This window comes from Amblyomma americanum, chromosome 1 (genome assembly GCF_052857255.1).
Source record: "Amblyomma americanum isolate KBUSLIRL-KWMA chromosome 1, ASM5285725v1, whole genome shotgun sequence".
Taxonomy (NCBI): Eukaryota; Metazoa; Arthropoda; class Arachnida; order Ixodida; family Ixodidae; genus Amblyomma; species Amblyomma americanum.
Window position 1 is genome coordinate 390,116,351 of NC_135497.1, and position 16,584 is coordinate 390,132,934.

General features: G+C 44.0%; 1 pseudogene; it reads left to right on the forward strand.

Annotated features, from left to right (window-relative positions):
• The first annotated feature begins 8,222 nt into the window (after positions 1 to 8,222).
• LOC144123199 (uncharacterized) lies at positions 8,223 to 13,897 on the forward strand (annotated as a pseudogene).
• The last annotated feature ends 2,687 nt before the right edge of the window (positions 13,898 to 16,584 follow it).

Consider the following 16,584-nt stretch of genomic DNA (forward strand, 5'->3'; position numbering starts at 1 on the left):
ACTCGAACTTCGCTTAATTCGAATAATTTTCCAGTCCCATTCGGGTTAGATTTAACGAGCCTTCATTGTAAAAGAAAATGATGCAAATAAATCAAAACAAGCATGTGTGCTTGATTTTAATGGTTCAGAGAGCTTTTTTCAGCATAGTTGGAAATTCATTTTATGGTGAACAATTGCACAATTGTTTTTTCTTCCGAAATTTGCTGGATGAATGGGTCTCTAATGAATGAGCAAAATACTAGACTCACCACAAGGTACAGCAACTTCCTCTGGAGATGTAGAAGGCGGGGCTGAGTCACCATGAAACAACCAATCTCAGAACTGCTCACTAATGGATCAAGAAAAATCCAACACTCACCACAATGTACATCAGCTTCAGTTGGAGACACGCAAGCTAGGACCGAGTCAACATCTAAACAAACAAAACCATTGTAAAAAAATACTGTACACCACTTCACTGCATTTCTGGCTAATGAAAATATAGCAAATTAAACACAGGCAAGCACTTTGGCAATTAAAACCTGAAATGCAAATGTCCCAGCGATCTATGCATTGCCTTCACCAATTTAGAACGTTTCCTGAGCACATCACAACCGCAGTGCAAAGTTCCAGAAGAAAGTTAATGCCTCGTGCCTGTATCATTACCCCTTTACAGAGGATATTCGCTTCACTGTACAGCACAGAGCTTCAGCAGTGCAGACTGGAGCAGCTAGGCATAGGATGATTAGTGATGTGCGCAGCCTTTCGCCAATGCCCGCATGCGTCTCTTGCTCAATGGGAGCATGAATGCCTTTATTGCCATATCGCGCCTTACCACACAAGATGGAGCAAAAAAAGAATTTGAGAGGCCGTTAAGTCACATTTTTTGAAGCCGAACATGAGTGCTCCTCCTTGCTTGTTGGCCACTGTTTCAGTGTGTATGCACAGCAGACAATGTTGAAAAAGACAATGCTACGCTGAACAATATTGGCTCTGCCGCCGGTCAAAGAATCCCAGTAGTCCTTAGAAAAACATGCGACTTCCAGCACACTTTTTATCGTGCAACTCAGTGAGAAAGGGCCTCTCTTGAGCTTCCCTTCCTACATACCGCACAGTGCCTGCTACAGATCAGTCCTCTTATTTCCCGTGAGAGATTGGCAATGGCTCCCAAAACACTAGTCAGTCACTCTTTGAATTTCTTTTCTTAGCCAACCATGTGCTATAGTATTCCCAATGAGCAGAGGACCCGGACAGGCCCAAAAACGTCAGCCGTTTCCTTTTTTTATAATTTGGCGGGTGTTCGTTCATTTGCTGTTATACTTCAATGTTGCCCAATTATCATACTTACTTGATTCTAATGTGCACCTTTTTCCCAGAAAAGTTGACCAAAAATGGCCCCCTGGCAGTTTTCACAGCTGATCTAAGAAGGCTTTGGTTTGCACCTGAATTCAACACCACCTTACAGTGCTTCAGAAAATCAGTGAATGCTTTGAGGGATCCACTGCTCAAGGGATAGAGTAAGAATACTGGCCCTAAGGAGTGGCCTCAGCTAATTCACCTGTTCTCATATGCCGGTACTGGTGATGTTTAAGGGAGCCGGAAATAAAAATTAGCAGTTAAAAATTTACCTGTAGCACCTGTAGCACTTGTCGTGGCCGTCAGCATCGCCTCGGGAAGTTGTGCGCCTGCAAGCATATCAAACGAAACATTGATTACAGTTTGCTCTAATTTGACAAGATATTCGGGAATATCATAAGTGTTACCTGGGTCCAAAGAGGGAGGCATAATGTATTCCTTTTTTATTATTGTTTTATAATATTGTTATCCACTGCTCAAGGGATAAAGTAAGAATACTGGCCCTAAGGAGTGGCCTCAGCTAATTCACCTGTTCTCATATGTCTGTACTGGTGATGTTTCAGGGAGCCGGAAATAAAAATTAGCAGTTAAAGATTTACCTGTAGCACCTGTAGCACTTGTCGTGGCCGTCAGCATCACCTCGGGAAGTTGTGCGCCTGCAAACATATCAAACGAAACATTGTTTACAGTTTGCTCTAATTTGACAAGATATTCGGGAATATCATAAGTGTTACCTGGGTCCAGAGAGGGAGGCATAATATATTCTGCAATGACCTCACCACGCTGCTGGCCCTTTCGAACGTAGCTCGCTATTTCATCTGCGATTATTGAAATACATAAAAAAGTAAGCACTGTGGAACGACAAAGAAGTGTGGCAAAGAAAGGCCCCTTGTTACATAAAAGGTACAACAGTGTCCGAAAATGGCTTCATTTCTCCCTTCCTAGCTCATAAAAGCTCCTTTTACAGTGAAAGTGCATCTTTGTCATTATAATTCAGCAATCTATTCATAGAGGCCAACATCAAGTTGTCCTCAGTGTCCCTTCAAATATGCCACTAAATGTCCGCAAGTTTATTTGCATGAAGCAAGATTGAGGTAAAGAGGGGAGCATAGTTTGAGCATTGCCAGGAATATTAAAGCAATCATTAGGCCAAAAAATGCCAAAAATTTGCTGCACTTTATATTTATACTTGCAGCGCCTCGTGAATACTAAATCTTTATGACAAAGCGAGTACTCAGGCTGGAAGCAACTACTGCATCTGTTCGAGCAAGCTGAGAAACAAACAACTTCTATTTCCTGTCCTTCCAAGGCATGTGTTATTGTGCTCATCTTAGAGGAAACGGCCCATTTTTCCATAAGCAGAGGCTTTGTGGCTGTACCTTGAGCCTTCCGCGCCCATCGCACAGCAGACGTCCAAGTGCTAACGAAGGAACTAAATTGACGAAAGCCGTCATCATAAATCGCCAGCTGAGAAGCCCTCGGCAAGGCCCCAGTGTTTGGGTTGTTGTTTCGGAGGCTTTTCTCCCTAAAACTTCTTGGGACTGCCAAAGTTTGCAAGCCAGTTCCGGTATTTTGTAGTGTGCTACCACTACAGAATCTACTCGCTGGTTTGGCTTCCGTCAGTCCCAATCCCATCATGCCTACCGTGGCAATTCCATTAATGGTTTGTCACGAGAAGTTGCTCTGGGGCTCTCAAGCCCCACCAGTGTCAGCATGTGCTATCACAAGGCAGTGGCGCATTGCTTAACCACTGTGCCAAGAATGGTATCAAGATTCCTAGTGATCTATGAATGTAAAATATAGTACAAACAATCCGCATATTTGGGCAATAACTCATTAGCACTGTCGTGTCATACCCTTAAGGCAGAGCTTAAGTGTCTCCACCAGTTTTAGTACGCTAGCAATATGCCCTCACTCAACAATTTCGCCTATCTTTCACTTATGCCACCTTGACCTTGAAAACCGAGCCTTGAACCGAAACTAAAAACAGGAGTGCTAGTGCAGCTAATATGAATTTGGCCTAACCACGCTACATCATCCACCATTTTTTTCAAACTCACGCCCTCCTCTATTTCATGCATCTGCGTATCTCTGCTAAAAAATGGCTATTGGTAAGATTCTTTGAGAGGTCACACAGCTACTGTGACAGTGCGACGATGAGAAAATTGGGCGGCCTCGGCATGTGGGAGAGAAGAACCTTATGTGCTGCTCAGAGAACATTCTGGGCCATATTCTGGGTGACCTGTGGGCCCAGAGGGTGGCCAGTTTGAAGGAGAACCTCCCGGGAATCTGTTCCCTCGGACGATGTCGAACTGGTTTGGTTTGGTTTATGGCTGTTTACGTCCCAAACGAACACGGGCTATAAAGGACGCCGTAGGGAAGGGCTACGGAAATTTTGACCACCTAGGGTTCTTTACCGTGCACCGACATCGCACAGTACATGGGCCTGGGACTCGTATGATGGGGAACTAGGAGGCCTACTGCACAGGAGTACAGACCTTTGGGCGAGTTGTTGCATTGCAATCATGTAGAAGCGCAAAAAACATGGACTAAGAAGGACTGGACAACACGAAACATGGACAAAGAAGGACTGGACAACACGAAGTGCTCGTGTTGTCCAGTCCTTCTTTGTCCCTGTTTTTTGCGCTTCTACATGAACGCCTACTGAAACCTGCTGCTAATGGCTTCAGAGGTCAAAACTCTGCTGGATGAGGGATATCGTGACCACCGGCCAAAAATGCAGTCTGCAAGAGTGGACGAAAAACCTCAAGGAGAGATAACGTGACTTCTTTGTCTCCATCTTGAGCCATGCTATAAATAAGTGAATAGTTTGCCTCTTTCTACTCCTGCTGCCTGTGCCCTGCCTGCGTTCCTTCAACCTGTGCTCCATCAGTGAAACCATACCTGATGCTCGGTGAGACCAAAGGGTCAATATGTGCTAAGAGACGCATCTGAGTACAGCATGAATTGAGTAATTCACTGAAGTTTAATGTATTACGCCAACCGACTCACAAAAATAAAACCAAAGGTGCTTACCAACTTTCTCCAGCAGGGCCCTCGTAAGCTGCCTATTTAATTCATTGGCAGCCTGCAATTCCCTACGCAGGCGCCTGTTTTCTTTATCTTTTCGGGCCAGGGCATCCTTTATGCTGCCGAACTCTGCAGTCTAAAATTTAGAATGCACAAAAACAATAATGTAGACAACAGAAATAATGTGCTCCAATATATTGCCGCCAGTGATACTACTCGTAAAATAAAAAAATCCTCCAATAAATTTACCTTTTGCTCGTGCTCCTCAATAATTTCAGAATGAAGGCTGCTGCTCGCAGCTTTCTGCTTCTTGACAGCTTCCTTTCTTTGTGACAAGCTCTGGTATAGAAAATACAGTGACTTTATTTGTTGTACTATAAGTCTCAATTCTACATGGTTTTTGCCTTTTTTGAATAAGCAACAGTGTTGAGATAGACCCACAAGATAGGTGGTTATGTATGTCAAAGGCGCTTGGTGCAAGCCTACAGAATACAAAGAATACACATGAGTGACTGCATACTCACCCTCTTTCCACCTGGCACCGTTTCATCGCCTGGCACCCTTTCATTGCCTGGCACCCATTCTTCCGCTTTTTCAATGAAACGCGGCAGCCGTTCCCGAATCAGTTTTATTTATTTCCTTAATGAATCGAATGTATCTGAAAAGAGAATGTTGTCCAGATTTGAATTAGTTGCATTCATGGGTTAAAATGGGGTAACTTTCCAGCTTTAATACAGCTATGAGATGAGAAACTTTATGTTGCTTTTGTGCTCCTGATCAAGCTGCCATCAACAGAACTCAGCACAGACGCAAAGCTTCACACCTTGGCAACACCAAATGTGCCTTACTCAAAACGTCACAATATTACACCATCTGTGCAGCTGTACATTGACCATCAGTATGGTGGTATCAATTTTTGAGGTAGAGAACGCATCCTGTACACTGTAGGTATCGTTTATTGTAGGTAGAGCCACGTGTTGGGAACACAAGAGCGGAACATTACTGCTTGCACTTCGCCTGGTCATCGTGCTCTAAGCATTTACTAGTAATTTCAGTACCTCCGATTGAGTCTGCACAGCCAACAGAAGCAAAGCGCACACAGCCAACCGCAGGCCGGCAGGTGCCAGGCATGTTCAAGGCACATTTGCGGCCAACGGCGAATGCTACTCAGGACCGTAGCAAACAGCTCGCGCGCTCTAAACAAGTGCTGGCGCAGGCTAAGCTCTCTCCAGATACGGTTAAGCAAATCATACAAAGGCAGGCTTACCTGCAAGCGCGAGAACGTACGCTGGGTAGTACCCTAGTACCGCTCCGTCTTCACTACACCAATATATTTCATGTTTTTTCTCACTGTTGAAGTCGCCTTCACTCGTAGGCGAAAATCGCTTAATTAGTGCCACCGGCACTATTGCTTTCACTCTGTCCTCGTATCTCACAAATGCAAGCATTATGAAAGAAAAAGCACGAGTGTCGTTGCCTCTGAACGACGGCGACAAAGCGTTTCGGCTACGGCATGGCTACGGCTACATCCCTGAATGGCTACGTTCGGTATTTGGAATCATATTGCAGTGGCTAATGTACCCATACCTCAATTCGGTTCTGCTTTTTTAGTATTGATACGCGGACTGAACATTATCAATAAAGCTCCGGTACATTGGTCACGAATATCAGTGCAGTACATAGGTTGACACGCAGAAAAATCTACTCCTTGTAAATATCAAATCATCTAATGGCGATTTCCACTGGTCGTGCTGGAGCAGCTTTTCTAGCTCCGCGACGACAAATTCGAATTCCACTGGTCGACCTGGACCGATCGCGCGAATTCCGCTGGTCGTTTGGAGCAACTCCGTTCAATATGGAGCGCTGGTCGACAACGGTCGCTGTGCTCCGAGGCGGTTTGGGGCGCTCTTTTGCGATTCGAGCGCCTCGCTTCAGATCCACCAGTGGAATTCGCCATAAGTACAAGGGAGCGTCCCATATATACATTGCATGACATGAAAACGAGTCCAGTATGTCCACGACAACATGCATACTGATTTTAGGTACAGAGAGGATTTTACTCGTGCGCTGGTACAATTAATGACTCATTTCCTGAACTTGATTCTTGCCTTGGACAGGGGTACATATTCCAGTGTGCTCTAAATAACCCCACAGAGGCTGTGCCTTCAAAGAACTTTGGGGTACGTTGAGCCGCAGATCTAGAGCGAAGAGAGGAGGTATGCTATACTCTAATAATTCGTTAATAATAACTGATTGAACGTCCTTTATTTTGAGAGGAAGGCACAAAGCCTGTGGGGGGAAATGAGGAAATATACGTTAATCACACTCGAGGTCCGAGACAGTGTAGTTTAGTCGGCACCTTTATACCGCCCTGATCAGGACACTTTGGCTCCCATATATGTAGCAAATAGGGGCTGTACGTGTGTCGGTATCCGTGAGCATAGCAGCGGGGTGCGACAATTAATTTATTTGCTGGAGTGACTGTATGGCCATTCTCCCGGTTTCAAATGCAGTGCAGTACGAGGACTTTACCGCGGTTATCACATTAAATAACGCAGTGCTCGCGCCGAAACTCTGTAGCTCTTTGTGGCACAGCGTCTGCGTTAGTGCAAGCAACTTTTCACATGTTTTCTCGAAGCGCCTAGCGTCGTTTTCACGAAGTCGGTGGTGCCGCCTGCGTTTAAAATGTCTGCTGGACACAAAGTATTTAGAGCACTGTAGAAATGCCTTTCCAAAGCAAATTAGACAGACGCCACAAATTCCTGCAGCACGCCTGGGAAGTGCTGCTGTTGTTGGAAGTGTTGTTGTTGTTGTTGTTAGCCTATCAAAAGATGGCACATACCCACACAGGGGGATCGGCCAAGAATCGGGTGGCTATTCACCTGTACTAAGGTAATAAAAATGAGTGCTGTCTGGAGGAGTAACTTCTTTCCTCTCTTACGTGACGGAATGATTTAGTAAAGGACACTGCAGCTGATCTCTTTTTTGCGAAAACAGCTTGGAATGATACTGAAATTAACTTCGCATAAATGTGCTGCAGTTCCTTCCTTGAGCGTGGAAGAAGGCGCTTTGCGTGAAGTGTGAACTGTAGTTATTCAAGCATTCTTGGCATTTTTGACAACAAGGGTGCTTTAAATACACGCAGACAAATTTTCATATTACGCGACAGGAACGATCGCTTCGTCGAAAAGCTGTCGGCGCGAGTGCGTGTCGCAAATAATCGGGTGCTGCTTAAAAAAACTCGAATCATGCTAACAGTCTGCTGCTCCGGATGGCGTCATACGATTCAGCGTTTCGTGCAGCATAAAGTTACAAGTCAAGTTAGAGCCTATAGCTTGCGTCAGGGATTAGAACTAGCGACCTATATTCGGGGACTGCGTAAAAAAACGTATCATGGTAACTGGCGGCTCTAGTATTTGATGATTGATTGCCATGTGATGGGCGATGACAAGTTAATGAAGTCATTGTTTTTGTTTGAATAATTAAAAATAAAATAAGTATTACAAAAAGGGAGGTTGAAAAGCATGATGATGCTAATTAAAAATTTAGTGCGTATAACTGAAAAAATTAATCCTTTGAAACAATTGAAAAAATGCGTTCAAGGGTGTACTGCTCAGATTAGAAAGCACCCATTACGCCATCGCGATTGAGTATTGAGTGCAGGCAAGCTGAAAAAGCCGGTCGTGTACGAAACGTGCTGGCGGCTACTATTTCGTGGCCGAAGCTGTGTTGTATAAAAGCGTCTGCTAGGTGCCAGTAGCCTTCCGCCGGTGCGAACTCTCAACATCCGCGATTGCGAAATCCACCGAGATCGTACTCTGCTGGTAATACGTACCTGAGGTTTACTGACGTTGACGATGTCGGAATCTGCTCCGAAGAAACGGCGTAAGCAGTATCTGGAGCCCGGCGCTTACTTTGACGTGCCGAGCACCGCTCTCTACAGGCGTCAAAAGGGCCATTTTGGGGCAGCCGTTGCCGGTCCGTTGAGTGCCACCGTGCTCAGGGTCAAACCTACAACTAATGGAAGTGTCTCCAGCGGTCAACCAAGCGCACCTTCCACTGAAAGCACCGCGTGGGACAACACGGACGACGCAGTGGGCAGTACGGAGCCGAGGGATGAAGTGCACTCCACTGACTACCCAGACGTTCTGCCCATTGAAGGTGCCGCGCAAAACGGAGCCAGTGGTGCAGTGGCCGACGCACAGCCTCCAAGCTACGACTTTCAAAATGACGAGTTGCAACCAGAAAGTGATTCTGGCACCGACGCCAGTTCTAATATGAGTGATGACGTTGGCATGAACAGTGACTACGACTTTGAAAATGATGAGCTGCAACCAGAAAGTGACACCTGCAGCAGAGCCAGTTCTGGTGTGGGTGGTGACATTGGCCTCAGCAGTGGCAGTCTCACTGAAGAATCTGAGAGTTCTGAAGATGATGGGTTGCCGTCGTCCTTTGCACAATTCAGCAACGAAAAGTTGCCAATTGCAGAGGTGACCAAGATGGGCGCTATAGCAGCTGTTATGGCATATGCAGTATCGCATGGCCTAACATGGGCTGCTTTAGGGGACTTAATAAAGCTAATAAATTTCCTATTTGGACAAATTGCCTTGCCCCAAAGCACATATGCTTTTCGCAAACTGTGGTGCAAGGAAAAACAAGACGTTGTGCAGTACCACTATTTTTGCGAGACATGCGGTGCTCTTCTAAATGTGATTGAGAAGTCAGCACAGTGCCCCAACTGCCGGTACACCAGTGCCCTGCAGAAGCTCAAGGACCGCGGCTCATTTTTCATCATTCTGAATTTGCATAAGCAACTTAGCTTTGCAATTGAAAGCACGAAGGCCCAGCTTCATGAAAACCTGGAGAAGCTGCAAGAGCCACAGTCTGTCATTTCTGACGTTACAAGTGCTCAGTGCTACAGCAGAATGCGGGAAAGACTTCCGAAAGATGACCTCACTCTCACTATCAACACTGACGGGAGTCCAGTTTGGAAATCGTCAAAGACCTCAGTGTGGCCCTTACAGATCATTGTGAATGAACTGCCACCGCACTTGCGGTTTAAGCATCCTGTACTTGCTGGGCTCTGGTTCGGCAAGAAACATCCGAACATGCAACTTTTCTTGAAGAAGTTTGTAATTGAAGTCAACACTACCGAAGTAGTTAAGTGGACATATCTGACAACTACACACTACTCTAAACCAGCTGTGTTGTGTTGCTTAGTCGATGCGCCAGCAAGGGCAGCGGTACTGAATATGGTCCCCTTCAACGGGTACTTTGGATGCCCCTGGTGCTTCGTCCGAGGGGAGCATGTTGAAGGTGAGCAGTACCTGATGGTTCTTAACAGCTCGACAGTGGTTTGGGTGATTGCTGAACACTGAACAGTTGTCAGAGCTGTCAGCAGAACCGAAATCAGAAGAGCCTTATTTTGTTTTGAAGGGTGCCAGCTTATGGAAACTGCTGTTCATGTGCTTAAGTGCTGTATTATCTTTCTGCCTGAAGGGAGCATGCGGTACATCATAAAAGAACAGCCAGAAGCCAGAACCACGTACATGGTTATACGCGACATGAAGCTTGCAGAAGGTTATGATGACATAATCAATGGCTTCAAAGGGCCATCTCCACTCATGAATGTGGGAGGTAAGGGCATTTTGCTCCTTTCTTCCTTTCTTCTCTAGCTGGCATGGACTGACCGATGTCACAGCTACCACATATGTGGAAAAACATGTCCGAGGTATGAACGGTCGCTTAGTAAAAAGGAAAATAAGGTTAATCGCCCTCACTATACATTTAAATTCCTGCATGATCAAGTTCATTTCTTGTTTTGAGCATTAAGAACAGTGATGCAAACCACATCCGTTTAGGTGGTGAGAGGTAATGTGTAACCTGCGAATTCTTTTCTTAGTTACTCATGGAAACTCCCTTGGGTGGCAGTGCTTGCCATGATATGTGCCATTTTTCCACGTCATTATGCCGGATTTGTGGTGCACCAAGGCAGCCAAGCCTGTTATATACACAAGCCTAGATCAGTGCAGCATTTACATAAGCACAAGAGATTTGGCCTTTTTGCTTTCCCACTGCTCCAGCCTTTCTACCTCAAGAAGGAGGAGCTTCACTTGCTTTTTATCCCCGGGGTTTTCAACACATTCCAAATGTCTCCACCAGGCCATGGTTTTCGTAAGCTATAAAACGATAGCACTAGGCTGCTGCCTTGTTTTCTAAACTGTGCAACACTTAATGCAAAATTGGTTGCTTCCAGTATTTAGGTTCTACAGCCCCTGCAATATGTTAATTTTTTTGCAACTAATCTTCGGTATTATTTTGTCTCATTTTATCCACCTTCAGTACCTACATCAGTATTTTACTCATTCCTGTACTTTATCTCATGGAATTGTGCTGTATATTTACTGATGTTAGCCGTTCTCTTTTATTTCAGGTCTAGACCTTGTCAATGGGTTCAGTGTGGAATATATGCACTCCGTCCTGCTAGGCGTTGTATGACAAGTGACCGAGACAATTTTGTTAACGTCGAGCTCAAGTCAACACTTCTATGTTGGTAAGGCAATGCACACAAAGCGGTTCATTCGTGATTCACTTACTAGTGAAAGTGCACATTAAAGAACCCCAGGTTGTCGAAATTTCTGGAGCCCTTCACTACGGCGTCTCTCATAGCCTGAGTCGCTTTGGGACGTTATACCCCTATAAACTAAAATTAAAACTTACTAGTGAAAGTTGCTGAAATATTACGGCTTTTTCGTGGCACTGCATTTATTACTGATTATCGTCACTTTTTCAAATGTGTATCTTATTGCAGGGAAATGGCAGCTGAGAGATTCTAGATCATGCACATGCTATAATCTGTTGCCTTGGCTTCACTGAGTATGGTTAGTGGAAGGCACTGTTGATGGTGCCTCTGCATAGTGTACAAAATGTGGTGAAATAGTATGATGCGGCCGTTTAGTACTTACTACTAAGATTGGACATATTTTGAGAAACCATGACGGCATAAGATGGTGGTAGCATATTTCATTATCAACCGGCACACTTAGGGGCTAGTAGGCTGCTGGTAACTGCTGGGTAGGAAAACGTGCTACATAAAATAAAATGGTGAATCTTCTTTACAGTGTACTCAGCATTTAATGGTATTTTAATTGGTAGAAGCAAGTTGCAACCATATGCATGTACAGGTATTTATATAGTGTGTATAGCAGGGCTTCTGCCTTTAATTTTTTTCCTTTCATCTGTTGGGATTTTTGTATTCTACAGGGTATTATCACCTTGCCTTATTCTCTCTGCTCACAACAAAAGTATGCACATTTATTTTGCAGGTCGTCTTTCTACACTTGAAGACATTGATTCACGGCTGTTGGCCATCAAACCTCCACACTGTGTGACAAGGCTGCCTAGGCCAATTAGAGAACGAGGACATTGGAAAGCATCTGAGTGGAGGCAGTGGATACTGTTTTATGCTCTGCCGTGCCTAGAAGGTATCCTGCACCCGGACTATTGGAGGCACCTCTGCAAACTGTCAGAAGCTCTCCACATCCTTTTGCGACAGGAGCTCACTCTGTCTGAAATTGCCAAAGCAGGTAACTTATTACAGGTCTCATTTGTGAATATAGCATAGCTGTAAAGCAACTGAGGTAATCATATAATTTTTTTGACTATGTAAGATTTTGACCTTTTTACACTCTTGTACAACTGTCTGCACACCATTTTAAAATATTATTTATAATCATAAATGTTTTTCCTGCATAGTATATTCAGAATAGTTAATTTTGTGAACTGTGGTTTTAAATATTCACAGAAGGCACAAACTGGTTGGTGCATAAACTTCAAAAATAACTCCTGCCATCTTGTAACCCCCTTTCCTCTTTTTTAGAGTGCCTTTCATATTCTCCGATGCCATAGTATTCGTCATGTTAGATATATAGTTCTGTTTTTGTACTATTTGTTCTTGTAGTTAACTACAACACTCCTGAAACATTATCCATTGCTTACCTGTTAAAAGTTGTGATGTGGTAAATTAGGTAATGATTCTTTTGCAGTAACACAGACAATTGAGCTAGTTGCTAAATCTTTGAAAACTTTAGAAAGCGCTGCGACAGGGGACACAAAGAGAAAGACACGAAGGACAAGCGCTACTATATACTGAAGTTTATTGGAAAAAAACACAAGGTTAAATAGCTCACGCAAGGCAGCCAGCAGCGCATGCGCATGCGCCTACCCCCAAAATGACAAAACGAATCACTGTGTTGAATTAAGATACCGAATTTAACAATCATGGATTACAACAGATGGTGTGCTGACGCATATGTCAGAGTTTTTGTGAATATGATATGCCTCTGATAATTCTCTTGTTAGCTGATTGGAATGTCTATACAGAATGTACTATTGAACACAGGTACACATGCATTTTTGTCCAACGGGTTAGAATTGCTAAGTTCGCTGTCTCTGTAATTCAGGGCCAAATTAGAGGTAGGAGCCACCTTTAAAGACGGATTATGTTGGCGTAGCCGTGTGCAGCTTTTGCTTATCAGCTAGTGTCATGCAATCTTATAGTGTGCTCTTTCTGGAATAGAGAGATTTCATGTTCCTGAACATAGAACTGCTTGTTTTCAATGAACCTTCGCATAGAAAACATGAAGAAAAAATATCTTGCAATGAGGTGGATTGAGAATAACTTGACTGTGTTTGTCGAGGAAATTTTTAATGGCTCTCAACTTCACCTAATATTTGTTACTTTTTATTTTCAGAGCTGCTTCTGGAGAGCTTCGTCATTCAGTGCAAGATATTATACGGGGTTGCTAGCTTGACATTTAATGTTCATGTGCTTCTTCATTTGGCTAATTGTGCTCGGTCACTTGGGCCACTGTGGGCACATTCTGCTTTTGTTTTTGAAGGTGGAAATGGACACATAGTTCGGCAGGTGTCAGCTGCAAATGGCATCCCTCAGAAAATTGTTGAACGCATTATTATGCATCAACAACTGCGCAAGGTGATGAGCAGCAGTTTTCTGTGTCTCCACGAAAAAGAGTTTTGCATGGAGGCCTTTGGGTATCACCGTTTACAGAAGGCTACACATGTTGGCAAGTTGTGCCTTTTAGGCAAGGGAAAAGACGTTGCTCTAAGCGCTGAAGAGCAGGATTCTGTGAATAATCGCTTAGGCACGAGTACATTCACAGCACTTCAGTATGAGCGCTTTGTGCAAGCAAAGCAGGTCTTTCATAGCACTGCATACAAGCGACCATCCCGTTCTGACTCAACATTCATTAAAACATGCAGTGGCTCGTACGAGCGCATCGAAAAAATATTATTACTAGAGGCCAAAATTAGCGTCTTGATGTGCAGACCAATAATCATTGCAGACAGGGATGCTGCACCACCGCACATCAAAGAGTGCTTTGTCTCATCTGGCAGAGCACTTAATGTGGCACTGCCGGAGGAAGTGGCTGACTGCTGCCTTTTCATTGAATTTTTGCAGCAAGAAAAGACATTCATTTGCGACTTGCCAAATAGGATAGAAAGGGATTGAGGCTAGCAGCAACTGGGTTCAAGCGTCTGATCACATGCTTAGACCATCAACCTCATAAAGCCCGCAAATGTAATAATCTAAATTATCGTAATTTCTTAAGCTAATAGCACTAACACAACTAGAGTCATACCGGTACCTACGAATAACAAGGCTAGCAGACTTTCATGGTCTGAGCATATCCTAACGTAGTCACTGAAAGTTCAAAATCACTCAACTGACAGCGGATTGCTAGCTGTTCCCTCCTATCCGCAAACTGACCTACAAAACGCTCATTTGCTCAAAATTGGAACATGTGCCTCACCCATTTAGAACCTGCACTAAACTTATCTTATTTACACATTAGAATCAGTGCAAAGCTGTGCAGACCGTTTTATAGTGTGATGTTATGACCACAGCATCAGTGTTTCGGGCACAAAATTGTCGCTCGGCTTACCTCCACTGTCTTTTCATCACACAATTGCCGAACTTCGTCTTTTCCATAAGCTATAGTGTGAGCACTGACTGCGGTTTCATCCATCTCACCTGTCTGTATGCCACTTCATCTTCCTCACCTGTGTGTACTCATCGTCATCACTTGGGCTGTTTGCGGGTTGGAATAAACCTGGTTCGTGAAGTCCTGCCCTACACATACGTGGTGGAGGTGTGGGCTACAATTTCCCTCACTTGCACAAAACATTCCTACTTCCACCAAATAGAACATCGCGTCGTCTTTTCAACAATTTAAGTTTGCAGCATTTACATGGTTTCACTAATGCCTACCATAAATCTTTCTTGCCATCCGCCATAGAACTTTGGAAGTAGCAGTTACCTGCCAGAGCCCATGGCAACTGAGTCCGATCTGAATAAATTCTCGAATCTACTGTTCAACCATACTTGTCATTAGCTGTAATTAACCCGCATTGCCTACTACTCCTTATGTACCACAAATGCACTTCTTATTAACATCTTTTTATGAGTTACTTCTTGCACCCCTATTCGCATTATGAGCACCCTTTCCGATGTTGCTTGTATTGCTGCGCGGCCACACCCTTTTGCATTGCCCTATAATAATTTGCTCGCCTTCTTTTGCTAAGTAACCATAATGCCCTCTTGCTTTTTTTGCTCCGCATTATGTATTGCCCCACCTAAAGGCCCTTAAGGGACAATAAATGATGATTTTGATACAGGTTGAAAACATCTGTGGAGATGTACTGGCATGTGTTTGTGCCAGTGAATGTACAATAATAGTTATTTATATCCTAGTGGAGCAGGATTCACTTATGCTGCTTGGTGCTTATTTGTAGAAAGTACACAACACAAAAGCAATACCTAAATGTGGATTCAGCTGAAATACTGTCCCACTGTATCCTCACTTCATGTCATTTTTTTCCTTTCTCTTGAGATCTGTAGAGTAACTAGTGAAAGCTGTAAATACTGTGAACATAAAGTATATTTTTATTTTTGCATTTCAAGTGGACAGACTGTGTGCAAACTGTCCTGCATGATTATATGTTTACTGTTCCATTTGCTGTATATACTGTGTATTACAGAATATATTTTTGAAGCAAATCTGTCCCTGTCTTTATACATGCATGCTCCAGATAAATTTGAAATTTGTCGATTGTTTATAATAGCAGATGTACACACTGTAGTGCAATAAATAACAGTGTATAGCAGCTCACTTTTCTAAGAAATTTTCGTCACTTCAGGGCGCCTAGTTCGGACAGCTGTTCTCTGAGGTGTAATCAAGAAAAGAAAATGGACCGCATATCAAATGAATTATTCTGAAAACTTTTACTTCCCAAAACCTGGAAATGCAATATTTTTGCCATACAGGGTAAAAGCATGCCAGACCACGCTTTTCGCGTTCATTTTCTTAGTGTTAGTGTTATACCAGAGCAAAAAATTTGGAATTGTTTTCATGGTCCATACATATACATGTTTTCCTGCCGATATAGTACAATAAACGGTACCGCACTAGAAAAGCTTTGCATACATACTTTTATATGTCTTCACCCATTAGAGTTATCTTCGAACGATTATTGAACAGTTGATTGAGCAATAAAAGCACAGTGCAGACAGCCTTAAATGCAGACATACAGCTAAAAGGGGCATTCACTGCTGCGCAAAAGCCGTGTTTGCGACCTTTTAAGGTGCTTCGCGTTGGGTGAACGTGCGGTTATGCATGCGGTGAGGCTTTCGCGCGGCTCCTGCTTTTCTTGGTGGCATTGCAAGCGAATTGATAGGCTTAGCGGAGCGTTTAATTCTACCTTTGAGCAGAATTGTTCACAGCTTGCTCGAAAACCGACGCTGTGTTGCTGCTGCTTTCTTAAGATTAAAAATTTTTATGTCGCTATAAAACAAGCCTAATTTAATTTATTGAATTAAAATTGAAGGTTCCTGTTTCGTTTTCACCGTCAAATCCACGCTAGCCATGCACTCACGGCATCGCGGCACACCCGGCATCGCACCGTTCGCTGCCGTGCAGGAGCCGAACTCATGGACTTAGCCGTCGCTGCGGTAGTGTTATTTACGAGTCTGCCCGCACTTTGGCCGCAAAGAGCGCTTGAAACGTGCTCTAACTGCCTGGAGACAGCCCCCGACGCTCTCGGCTTCTGGTCGGCTGGCCGCTTTCGTATGATAGCGTGCTCTGGGTGCACGATAGCGTGCACCCAGAGAGCGCATATAAGTTCGTATAGTCCTCGCCT